At 39.4% G+C, this 13,569-nt stretch overlaps 1 long non-coding RNA gene and 1 other non-coding gene across 2 annotated transcripts; one reads left to right on the top strand and one right to left on the bottom strand.

The window, feature by feature from the left end:
- Positions 1–332: 332 nt before the first annotated feature.
- Positions 333–439, bottom strand: LOC144456103 (U6 spliceosomal RNA). The gene has a single exon (XR_013485004.1). It is a non-coding gene; the product is annotated as a U6 spliceosomal RNA (small nuclear RNA).
- A 6,356-nt stretch (positions 440–6,795) lies between these two features.
- LOC144455787 (uncharacterized) lies at positions 6,796–11,388 on the top strand. Its single transcript, XR_013484554.1, has 2 exons — positions 6,796–7,673; positions 8,704–11,388. It is a non-coding gene; the product is annotated as an uncharacterized LOC144455787 (long non-coding RNA).
- The last annotated feature ends 2,181 nt before the right edge of the window (positions 11,389–13,569 follow it).

Genomic DNA, 13,569 nt, shown 5'->3' with positions numbered 1-13,569 from the left:
TGAGATCATTTCCCGCATTCTTCCTCTTCCTTTCCCTTTCTTCCATTGCATCCTTCTTTCTTGCCCAACATTTTTTTTGAGATCATTCCAATATAACTGACTCACTTTCATCACATCTATAGGAGTCCTTCTAACTGTCCTAATAATGATACAGTTCTTAGAAATTGCATGTGTTATCTTCCCATATAGGAATGTAAACAGTTTAACATTACTGAGTCCCTTATGAATTCTCTTTCCTATTTACCTCTTTATGCTTCTCTTGAGTCTTGTACTTCAAAATCAAATTTTCTATTCACCTTCGTCTTTTTTTTTTTCATTTTGGCTACAGGAGACAAAATATGGAACACTTCATGAATTTGTGTGTCATCCTCTCGCAGGGGCCATGCTAATCTTCTCTGTATCATTCCAATTTTAGTATATGTGCTGCCGAAGCAAGCACCACCTTGGTCTTTTCAACAGGAATGTTTGAAAATCCATTTCCTGCTCTAGCTCATTTTACAGATGAGGAAACTGAGGCAAACAGGGTTAAGTGTCTTGATCAGGATCTCATAGCTAATAGGTGTCTAAGGTCAGATTTGAACTCAGGTCTGTGCTCTATCCACTGTGCCACTTAGCTTCCCTAGAATTTACCTTACAGTGTTACTACAGGGCTCAAATTAGATAGTATCAATGACAAACTGTGCAAACTTTAAAATGCTATACATTTTATTTTTGTTAATTTGATAGCTCCTTACCCTTCCCTTTGAGGTGAAATGACTTTCTGTAGTTACACTGAAGGATCCCTTAGACAAATAAAAGTGATACCAGGTAGGTTCGTTTTATTGTTTTGTAAAATCATATGTTTAAAAAAGTGTTCTTTAGATTGTATATTGCGAATTTTGTCACACAGATTTATAAATAAAAATCTCAACATTAAGTTGCTTGGGTCATTCCACAGAGAAAAGAGAAAGATTTAAGGTAAGCAACTAAGTTTATTAAATGACTGATATTTCCCTGATGTTGTTAGCAAGATAATTTGCAGGAAAGGGAATGATTCAGAAATTGGGAGCTCATCAGGTAGAGTGAAGTCCTCCTACTTCCCACCCCCATGTCTAAATTTAACATGAATTTTTGGATTCTGTCATGCTAGGGTCAGGAAAAGAACTTCTTGCAATAATGAAGTATGTAGGGCCTGTTTCTCATAAAAAAGAGTCCTGTGGTTGGTATCCTTAATAGCCATACCTTATCACATCAATGACAAAACAGAGTTCTCTTGTTAATTTTCTCATTCAATGATTCAGGGGGAGCCATCTGTTTTTTTTTCTCCTGTGGGTTTGTTGGTATTATCAGGCTACAAGGATGTGTGTGTGTGTGTGTGTGTGTGTGTGTGTGTGTGTGTGTGTGTGTGTGTGTGTGTATGTCTGTGTGTACAACCTGCTGTGTGTAAGGGGTAGAATCTGAGGGAAGAAGGAAAATGATTCAGGATTATCCTGCCTCATTTGTCCATGTTAGTCTCTGTGGGCAATAGCAGGAACATTACCTACTGTTTAGGGACATGCTACAGGTGGGACTCAGCACTCAGTCTTCCAAGGCTGGACTAGAAATGATCATCATAGGATGATAGAACTTAGAGCTAAAAGGGACCTAGAAACCATCTAGACCAACTGCACTGCCTTTGTAGATGAGGAAGCAGAGTCATGAGCTTAAGTGACTTGTCTTAGGCCATGTTGGTATTGCAGGGTAGAGTCTATGACTTGTGATTACAAACCTTTTTCTCTTTCCTGTACATTGCCCACCCCCATTGTTCTCATCACCATGACTTACATCTGGAGAGCAATAAAGTTTATTAGGCACTATCATATCCATTATCATGACAATGCAATGAAGCAAGGTATCATTTTATGTATAAAGAAACTGAGAAACATCATTTTATGTATAAAGAAACTGAGGTTCAGAGACTTGTCTAAGGTTACACAGCTAGTAAGTGGCAGAGCCAAGACTCGAGGAATTCATCCACTTGGTACAGTGTCATGAGCCCTGGATTTAGAATCATCAAGGTCTGACTTCCAATTTCCACTCTACCATCCATTAGCTGTATCACCTTGGGTAAGTCATTTAACTCTGAGCCCTTATCAGTAAAATGATGAGGGAAGGACTAGGTGGTTTCTAGCTCTGGCTCTAACACCTTCTATGTGCTATGATTAGAGGAGGCCTTTAAAAAATTCTCCAAAATACATCCTCTCATATGATTCAAGTGCCTGAAATGCTACTCTTGGGGTTATTTTTTGGGTAAGACACTATGTCTACAATAGTATTTTCTGTGTTGTGAATTCCTTGTGATGCACCTTCTGGAGAGAGGGGGCAGCTATATAGAGTGAGTGATGTGGTATGGGTTGGGTAGATATAGTGGGTCATTTGTGCTCCACTCATTTGGCAATCAGGGCAGCTGAGTAGATGGAGTAGCCTATGGATCCTTCTCAAGATATTTTTAAATGCATAAAATACAGTACATGGGCAGCTAGGTGGTGCAGTGGATAGAGTGCCAGAACTGGAGTTAGGAAGACTCATCTTCCTGAGTTAAAATCTGGCCTTAGACACTTACTAGCTGTGTGACCCTGGGCAAGTCACTTAACTCTGTTTGCCTCAGTTTCCTCATCCATAAAATGAACTGGAGAGGAAATGGCACACCACTCCAGTATCTTCAGCAAGATGAACCCGAAAGGAAAACACGAAGGGCCAGACAACTAAAAACGAATATACGACAGAGTACATAGAATTACAAAAGAAACAAATTAACCTGTGGGTTTGTTGGTGTTATATTATTAAAATATATTGACATATTAATATGTTATATTATTAACTTATATTGAAATGAAGATGTGATTCCTCCCCCCACCCCACTCTGTCCTGCTCAAGTTCATGGACACTCTGAAATCTACAATGGACTTCTTAGGGGTCTATAATCCCCAGGTTAAGAACTTCTGTTCTAAAAAACCTCCTTTAAAATGAAAATATTCCTAGAAGTTTTATGTCTCCTCCTCATCAATTCTTAATTTCTTACCTTTAATTTATTTACTAGATTGCCTTCTTTTCCCCTTTAGAGCTCTAAGAGAGCTGGGTTCAGGAGGGATTGAACATAAGACAAGTAAGAAGAGGCTATCTGGTGGAGTGAAAAGAAGGCTGGATTGATCTGGATCTTTCACTTATCACCTTGGTGGCCTTGAGCAAGTCACATAAAAACCTTTCTCACTTGCCTTATCTTTTATCTTAATTTTTAATGGGGCAGAGGGTGGCAAGATGTGTATGGCATGCAGACTTGCAAGGGAAGGATTGAGGTGGATTATTGGGCAGCTAGAAGACCCTAAAAACTTCCTGGGGTTGGATGAAGAAGAGAGATCTTTCTATTTTGAGGAAAGACTCCCTTTAAGGCCTGCTTCACTCTCTGAACCTAACTCCATGCACTTTCACTGACTGCCCCCACAATGGCAGGAAGCCTGGAATGCTCTTCCTCCTTACCTCTGCCTGTCTGTTTCCCTGCCTTCCCTCTAGACTCTGGTCAAATCCCATCTTTTGCAAGATGCCCGTCCTGGTCCTGCCCGGTGCTCTTGTTTTCCCTCTGGAGTTGTATGTACCTTGTATGTACAGTTATTTACCTCCCTTCTGCTTCCCTTCCCTTTAAAATGTGAGCTCTTTGAGAGCAAGGACCATCTTTAGCCTTTGTTTATGTCCCTAGTGCTTAGCATAGTGCCTGGCACATAGCTGATCCTCACTAAATGCTCATTGTCTGACTGAGGATGCAGATCTCAGAATGCAATTTGCCAGAGCAGGGACTGAAGCTGTCCTTCTGCAGGATGTAATTGGTAACCAGAAAGGCTAGTTACCGTTCCTGGCAATGTGTCATTTCTCTAGGATTTATTTCTTAGAGGAATGCTTTATCAATCTGCTTCTCCGTTCTCTCTGTACTCATGTGGCAATTTATGAGTACCTCTTGGCTACTTAATTCTACCTTCTATTTCCCTGATGGCAGAGGCTGAATGGATTAGGATTTGAGTCGAGAGGTAAGCATCACTCACTTACCTTCCTGGGGAAATCTCCTGACAGCCAGCAATAAGCATTGTGCTCCTAGGAGCAGGAACAGCTTTTGGAGAGGAAAATAAGGTGAAAGCTGAGAATGGATAGACCAAAACAGAGAGAAGACTGCCTTCAGCTGGGCTGTGGCAGCCTCTGAGTTCTGCAGTGGATAAATAATGGGGGTGGGGAGGGACTAGAGAGCCAAGGGTCAAAGGCATAACTGAAAGTGAATATTTTTCCAGGTACTAGGAGACCTTAAAAAATGCCTCCACCCCTGGGGATAAACTATAACTGGGCAGAGGCACCAGCCTTGGTGAATGAAGCACCCTCCTCCCTCCTCTTATTTCCAAGCCCCATTTTACTTCCCCTGAGAGGAGGAGTTAGAACAGTGTGAGAGGGGTCCACGTATTAAAAGTGCAAGGTCGTTTTGACCTGAACTTAGTTCTCAGTTCACTTTAACACTAGAGTGTGCTCATTAAGTCTTTTGTTGCCACCCCCTCCATTTTTTTGTATGGGGGAGTGCTAAGTGTACTCTTATGGCGTGAACTAAGGGAACTTAATAAATGCCAGTTTATTAATTCATATAACTAATAGAGGAGCATTTCATACATGGAGGTCTCTCTACTTACTCTTCCTGAGGGGGATAATATTACAAAAAAGGGATAGATTTTGCCTCAAGAAACTTACTTTATAATAGGATGCATTATGATAGGATAGAACAGCAGCATAATAGGATAAAACAACACAGTTGTGGTGGTGGTAGTGACTGGGAAGGGAGTTTTGGTCTGGGGTGGGGGTTGGTCACAGGAATGGTGAGTGAAGCCATAATGAAGCCATTGATTGCCATGTCCTTTCCAGGAGCAATGGAAATCTTGATTTAAATACTATTCTCGGAGCAAGAGGTAGAAAGGGGAGGAGATGTCCAGAAGCAGAGAAGATAATAAGATGTCCTGGGTTGGATGCCTGGACAGCTTGGGAAGCACCTTCTGGAGATAGCAGGCAGATATATAGAGTGGGTTACATAGTTTGGGTTGGCTAGATATAGTGGGTTATTTGTACTCCACTCATTTGACTTTTTTAAGTCTCAGTTTGACTGAGGCAATACCCATTTAGTGATTCAGGCTAGGTAAGAAATGAGGCAAAGAATGGCCTCTTTTACCTAATTAAAAAAAAAAAAGATCAATCAGGGTGGGAAGACCCTCCCAGTTTCCAGCCAAAACAGAAATAATTGTTATTTACATCCATTTTGAGCCATCAGGGCCAAGCTATCCCATTGCAACAGGGCCATCTCCAGTCGTCCTGCTCTATCTACAGCTAGTAAGCATCAGAAGTGAGATTTGTATCCAGGTGCTCTGACGTTAGAGACTGCTTTTTGCACTATACCATATTTTCTCCATAAAGAGTTAAAGGAAGTTGTTTATTTTGTTCAGAGGGAAGAGCTGACAATTATCATCATTATTACCATTTTTCATAATTGATACTTAAACCAAAAAGCACTCTAACAATAGCAATAAAATCTGATAGATTTTCCTTGGTTTCCTTTTTCTGGGGACTTGAAAACATCTATTTATCTCTCTTTAGCATTGTCATGCCATAACACACAAAGTGAAGGGGAATGAGAATGAAAGTCAGTTGAGAGAAGGCAAGTCAGCTTCTTCTTCGCTTCTCTCTCCTCCCTATGGATTACTTATGAATCTGTTGGGTTAGGAGAAAATCAATTGCCTTTATTATGTATTCCTTTTGGTGTTTTTGTTAATGATTAGCTCCCTTGCTTAATTGAGGTGTTTTTCCACTTAAGGGAAAACCAATTCTCTGGCAGGAAAGACCTTATACCAATCTCCCCACCCAGGACTAATTGGATACAATTCTGAATAGACAATGATGTTATATGAGTAACAGATTATGTAGATTATACATATGAACAAAATTTCTTGCTGAAATAAAATAAAATGTATTTAACAATTGTATCAGACTTCCTCCTAATAAAAAGAGCTCATTTTCACATGGACTCCTCTCTCTCTCCCTGTCCCACCATAATGGTTCAGTGCCCCTGTTCAGATGATGTCAGAACTTCTATATCTAATACTTCTCTGATCGTAGCCACTAGCTCCCTTTGACAGGTCCACAGGTTTTAATGGCTCAAAATACCAATACTTTTATTCACTAGTTAATAGAAACAGATTGGACTTACCATCTGAGCTCATAGGAAGTACTGTGTCTATTAATTTCAACAATCAATCAATTGATCAATAAGCATTTATTAAGTCTATGCTATATGCCCAGAACTGTGCTAAATTAAAATTACACTAAGTTAAAACTGCGCTATTACTATGAAAGGTAAAAACAGTCCCTACCCTCAAGGAGTTCACATTCCAAAGTGGGGAGACAAAAAAGGAAAAACAACAACAACTAGGTATATACTATATATGTGTATATAGCATGTACCTAGTTTTTTTACGTATACATACATATATGCATACACATATACACATAACACACACATACACAGACACATACATATACACACATATACATACACACATACACACAAATATACTTTATGTACATACAACTAAGTATATACTATATACACATATATCCACATGTATATATACACACACATATATATGTGTGTATATATAATGTGGTATGATGTGATGTTATATTATATTACATTATATTCCATTGTATCATATTATATAAAAGGTAATTTCAGGGTGGACAATGCTAGCCTCTGGGCAGAACTGGGAAAGGCTTCTTGAAGAAGGTGAGATTTGATCTGAGTATTGAAGGAAGCCAGAGAAGCTTAAAGGCAGAAGTGAGAATAGAGAACTTTACAGGTATGGAGAACAACCAGTACAAAGGCTGGGAGACTGAAACCTATATCCTGTTCAAGGAGAAGCAAGTAGCCCAGTATGGCTAGATTGTAGTGTGTAGAAGAGTATAAAGTGAAGATTAGGAAAAGGTAAGGTTTTCAAGGGTGTTGCTCGCGTCCAGCTCAGTGGCTGTGAGAGTCTTAACCTCTCCCTCCCCAGCAATGCTAAGGCCAACTTAGTTCCTGATACCCTGCGCCGAGCAGTGAGAGGCCGGGAGACAAGATGGTGAAGCTCTGTTTATTTCAAGGCACAAGACAGTGTTTTATATCTTTGACTCATGGGAACATACCCCAACGTAACAGCGGACAAAGCAACAAAGTTTACATATCTTTACCAATAGGCAATACCGAGAATTTTTCTCATGGGAATACCAATCAAAGTATCAACAAGTGCATTTCTCTGCAACATTATCCTGTCTGTGTCCTTCTCCCGGGCTGTTCCCGTAAAGACACCACGTACTTCTTGTTCCCGGAATGTCCCAATACTTGATACATGAGCTAGCAATACTTCACAGATATTTGTGCTAGAGCCGACTGCCTTGAGCTAGCAACATTGTTTTATAGTTTGAGCTCGCCTAGCGTCAGAGTTTTGCTGACTGGGAGGTGCAAGGTCCGTGGACGGAGAACCAAGCCAGGATATTCTGCTGATGTACTAACACCCAAGAGGGGCCTCTGCCCATCAGTGAAGTCTCATGAACAGCCTGGTCCTCAACGTCCTACAGACCCCTAACACAAGGGGTAATGGGAGGTAAGAAGAAACCACTAAATTTTAATGAGTAGGGGAATGACATGCACAGATCTGTTTTTAGGAAAATCACTTTGGTAGCTGATGGATTGGAATGGGATAAGACTTGAGGTAGGGAGGCCAGTTAGTACAGAAGTCCACTGCAATACTTCAGATTAGATATGATGAGGTCCTGAGCTGGAGAGTAGCTATATGAATAAAAGAAAGGAGACATGCATAAGTGATATTGTGGAAGTAGAAATGGGAAAAAATTTGGCACCTGATTGGATACCTGGGGTAAGAATTTGAGGCTAACACCAAGGTTTCAAATCTGGATAACCAAGAGGATTATCTCAGTAGTGATAGGCAAAATCAGAATAGGAGTGGGTTAGTGAGAAAAGATAAGAGTTCTGTTTGGGACATGTTGAGTTTGAGATGGCTATGGGGCATGTGATTCAAGAAAAAAGATGAGGGCCCAGGACAAGTTGTCTAATACAGTCAACATGAATTTTGTTTATTTATTTAAATTATTTATCTAATTAATTAATTTAAATAACTATAGACTATGGATGTTATTCATCTACATTCATTTTCTTCACTTTATAACAATTTATGACTTCTTATATTTGCAATTCTTTATATTTGCCTCTTCTTTTGATATAAAAATATTCCATTATTTTGTTTATTCATTCCTTCTTCAATTATTGGGTGAGTAGTTTGATTCCAGTTTGGGGCTATTGTAAATAGTGATATTAAGAATATTTTTGGACACATATGTTCTCCCTCTGTCCCCTCCAACAGTTCAACAATATCCTTAAGGTATAAAACAAAAATAGAATTTTTGGGTCAAACAGTATGAGTACTTATGAAATTCTTTATATAATTCTATATTTCTTTTCAAAAGGACTGATTAGTTTAGATTTTATACGCATGCTAAAGTGGGAAGGGACTTAAGAGATATTTAAGTCAAGCCCCTTTAAATTATAGATAAGAAAGATCAGAGGGTTTTGAGCTGGAAGGGACCTTTGAGATCTTCAAACTTTTCTTTCTACAGATGAAGAAACTGAGGCTTGGAGAACTCATGATTTGCCTAAGGTCAAACAGTTGATTAGTGGCAGAGACCACAGCTTTTCTGCTCACCAGTCTGGTGCTCTCTCTACCACACCACTATGATTATCAGAATGTTAAGCCTTCCAAAAATAACACGAGCACAGATTCCTGAAACTGAGATACTCCTTCACATATCCTTATAGCCACTTTAGTAAGAGAGAGAAAGAGGGATAGACTGAAACTGACAAGGAAGCTGAAGTGGTAGTCGGTGCTGGGGAAGCTGATGCCACAGAGAGTGCTTTGAATGCTGAAAAGGCAAGAGCTGGATGAAAACTTCGATGCTAATTATACTCAAAGTGAGGAAACTAGGAAGAAGATTGCTTCAGTATTTGATTCCTTAACTAATTTTTGCAGAAAGACAGTCCACTGATGCACTATTGCAGAACAATGCTGTCCAGGTAGTTATGGGGCTGTCCTTCAAGCTGTGCTTGATTTTCAGGAGAAAGCGGCAAATGACAAATGAAAAAGCAAGTTGAGATCGGGAACTTATTTGAGAAAGTTCCTCTGTGACCCTGGAGGACAGGACACTTAGTCCAACATTCCACAGATTTTACATTTGCAGTGTGATATAAAAATTGATTGCACTGGCTGATCTCTATGGTCCCTTCCAATGCTATTCATCTACACTTCTGTAGATGAAAATAACTTAGAGATCAACTTTTCTAGTCCCTTTCTTTTTACAGATGTGGAGACTGAGGCCCAGATAAGATGAACTGTTTTCCAAAATCAAACATACAAGTAACAAGATCCAGGCAACTATCTTGTCTCCAAGTCTAGAATTTTTCTACTATGTTACCCTGTCCTGAAGTCATGAAGAAAAGGATAAATTATATTTGACAGATTTTGTACACCATGAAACGGAGGGTATAATCCATACTGAAAGATTTCCATTTACAAAAAAGTTTGAAATAAAAGTGTTATCCTTTAAATGATTAACTTTTAGTATTCCAGAACTATCTATTGACCCAGCCATTCCCAGAAAATGGAGAAGCTGCTATAATAAGAGAATGCCTGTTTACTCAACCAATATCCACTTCTGGTGAAGAAGCTTTTGAGGTGCTTTACAGAGGCAACCTCATCTGTTTCATACACAGACCTGAGATTTCCTCCTCTTTTCACATCCATGTAAACCAGATATACCAAATTTATAGCATGTGGCCCACAATATTCCAAAGTATGACCCAAACCAGATGAAAATGTAATTGGGAAATATTTAACAAAATTAATAAAAATACAAAAAACCCCATAGTGTTACATTTAAAAACCATCAATTTTTGGCCCACGGTGATCCTTTCCTATAATTTATTGGCCCCATTTCTATTTGAGTTTGATACCACTGGTGCATACCAACCTTACTAGCCAAAGCCCTAAAACTGGTAAAAGACCCAGGAGTTATTATTTCCAGTCTGGACAATTTTACTCTGGATCATAATACCACAGAGTAGACATAGTCCTCTCTATCTGGAGTCCACTACTTTCTCTTGGGAGAAAAGCTTGCTTCTTCCCAGGCCAACAAAGCTTATTTGAGGGAATGGTTAGGATCAAGCTAGCTAACCAATATCAGAAAGATTTTCTGTCATTTCATTCACTCCTCTCTCAGCCCTGACATTCACAATGGGAACCAATTAGCCTTCTAGACCTATGTCTGGGATGTTTGTTTTTTGTTCAATGTTTCTTGTGGCTGGGTGTCTTTAATCACTATCTACATCATCGTGATCTGTCTGAGACCCAGAGCTCCCATGTTGACAGCTTTTTATGTAAAACCCTGCGGAAGGTCATGTACAGCTAAGCATTGAATAAAAGCAGTGTGAGGCTGAACCAATAGGCCAAGTGTCCATGTGAGGGGGTCCTTTGCTCATCAATCAGTCAAGGAGCATTTATTAAACATTTTCTATGAGGCAAGAACTGCCCTAAGCACAGTGGATACAAAGAAAGGCAAAGTCATGGTTCCTGCCCTCAAAGGACTGCCTTTCTAATGGGGGACCGAGAATGCAAATAGCTGTGTACCTATGAGATATATACAATGTAAGTGGAAGGTGAGGTACTAGGAAAGGCTTCTTTTTCTTTTCTTTTTAGAGTTTTAATGCTAGATTATTCCTACTTTATGAGAGGTCTCTTGTAACAAAGCAAAATAGTTAAGTAAAATTAATAACATAGTGACCTCATCTGAAAGTGCATTCAACATTTTACATCTGTAGCAACCCCCACCTCTCTAAAAAAAAAATTGAAGTCTATGTTTTCTCTCTCTTACCCCACATCTCACTGAAAAAAAAAGAAAAAAAACAAATTCCTTGTAATAAATATAGTTAAGAAAAACAAATCCCTCAGTGGTTATAACTATATATGTATATATGCACACACACAAAACTTACACACATATGTAATGTCTCATCTGAACCCTAAATCCATCTGTAATGTTTTGTTTCATTATCAGTCTCCCAGAATCACAAATGGTCGCTATATTAACCATAGTTCCTTCAGTTCTCAAATTTGTTTTTACAGTATTGTTATTTTATAAATTGTTCTCTCATTTCTGTTCATTTTATTCTTCATCATCCTCAAAATCATTCATTTGTATAATATGGATGTTGTATAATTAAATTGTTCTGGTTTTGCTTCCTTCACTCAATATCAGTTCACACAAGTTTTTTTTCCCCTCTCCCTGAAATCATCTTTCCTCATTTCATAGAACATCACATTCCGCATCATATTCACATACCACAATTTATTCAGACATTCTTCAGTTGATGGTAATCCCATTAGTTTTCAGGTTTTTTTTTTCTGCCACCATAAAAAGAGCTGCTATAAATATTTTTGTGCATATAGGACTACTATTGGTATTGCTGGCTCAAAGGGCACCTACTGTTTAATAACTTTTTGTATGTGATTCCAAATTGCTTTCCAGCGCAGTTGTACCCATCTACAGGTACACCAATAGTGCATCAATGTGCCCACAGCTCCTCCAATATAATTCATAATTTTTCCTTTTTTTTGGTGTGTGTTGTCTTTGCCACTCTAATGGGTGTGAGGTAGAATGTTAGGATTACTTTAGTTTGTGTTCTCCAATTAGTAGTGATTTGGAGCATTTTTTCATATAGCTACAAATAGCTTGGGTTTTTTCCCTTAAGAATTTGCTTGTAATAGATATGGACCATTCATTAACTGGGAAATGGCTCAGTTGATGGGGAATTTTCCTAAGATCTGGAGCTGTCCAAATATGGAACAAGTTGCCTCAAAAGAAAGTGTTTTCCTCAATATTGGAGGTCTTCAAGTAGAAGCTGGAGGCTCACTTACTCTGAAGGTCATAGAGAAGATTTTTATTTATTTATTTATTTATTAATTATTATTATTATTTTTTTGTTGCTTTTTGGTGAGACAATCAGGGTTAAGTGACTTGCCCAAAGTCACACAGCTAGTGAGTGTAATGTGTCTGAGGCCAGATTTGAACTCAGGTCCTCCTGACTCTAGGGCCAGTGCTCTATCTACTGCACCACCTAGCTGCCCCCGAGGATTTTTATTTTGGTTGGGGGTTTTAGTAGGTGACCTATGTCCCTTAAGATCTTAGAATCACAGATTTAGGGCCAGAAGCAACCTCAAAGACCATCTAGTCTAGGGATGGAGAACTGTGTGGCCTTGAGGCCATGTGTGGCCCTCTAGGTCTTCAGATGTGGCCCTTTGACTGAATCCAAACTTCACAGAACAAATCCTTTTATTAAGGGGAGGTTTGGATTCTGTCAAAGGGCTGCACTTGAGGACCTAGAGGGCCACATGTAGCCTTGAGGCCACAGGTTCCCTACCCCTGATCTAATCTAACTGCCACTTTTTCTTGGAGGAGAAAACTGAGGCTGAGAGAGGTTAGTAACTTACTCAGAGTCAACAGCAAGTAAGTGTCAGAAGCAAGATTTGAACTCAGATCTTCTTGACTCCAGGTCCAGCACCTATAAATTATGCCACATAGTTGCCTCAAGCCTGAGAGGTGGAAGAAACATCAGAGGACATGTAAATAATTCCATTATTTTACAGAGTAGGACCCCTAGGTCTATGTTGGTGAAGGAAATGTCTAAGGTCAGGCATGCAGCAAACATTAGGTGTGAGATTTGAACCCAGGTTCTCTGACTTAACATCCTCAATCTGCTTTCCACTGTACCCTGTTGCCTCCTTTCACAGATCTGGAGTTGGGGGTGGGGTGTAGGAGACTGTGAGACCATGGAATCCAACCCCCTCATTTTACAGATGATGAAATTGAGGCCCAAGGTCACACATATAGTAAGCTTTAGAATCAGGATTGAACTCATCTTATCTGACTGCTGCCTCCCCTTCCAACTCCACAGTTCTGTGATTCCTATGATTCATTTCCTGGTGGTGTTGAAGAGCCAAGGTTTTAGTGTAAAAAGCAATATAAATCTAAGGTATTAGTAGTTTTATAGATTATCTGCTACATGCTCCAAGCCTCTCAGGCTACTGAGAACGCAAAGTAATTACTGGAGAAAGCTGGCATCAGAACCCCAGGTCATAAATGCCCTGGAGCTTACTAGAACATCTATTCTGCCTCTACAGTGACAGGATCTAATATCCTGGTTGCAGCTCTTTACTCCCATCCTAGTGATTTATATAAAGGCTCTCCAACTTACTGGGTTGGCACAAACGTTCCAGTACACCAGAGGTACTAACACATTGTCATTAATAGATTTACAGTTCTACAGGCCCCTCTCACATACATCCTTATTCGTGAAGGCATGTGCAAGCATTGTTAAACCTAGGAGGGCCTTCTTGGAAAATTAAATCAATGGTCCAGTATTTCAGCAAACAT

Source organism: Phascolarctos cinereus, unplaced genomic scaffold, assembly GCF_003287225.1.
Source record: "Phascolarctos cinereus isolate Bilbo 61053 unplaced genomic scaffold, phaCin_HiC Scaffold_2;HRSCAF=192, whole genome shotgun sequence".
In the NCBI taxonomy this organism is placed as follows: Eukaryota; Metazoa; Chordata; class Mammalia; order Diprotodontia; family Phascolarctidae; genus Phascolarctos; species Phascolarctos cinereus.
Note: the sequence above shows the minus strand (reverse complement) of the source record. Positions and strands in the feature narration are given on the sequence as shown.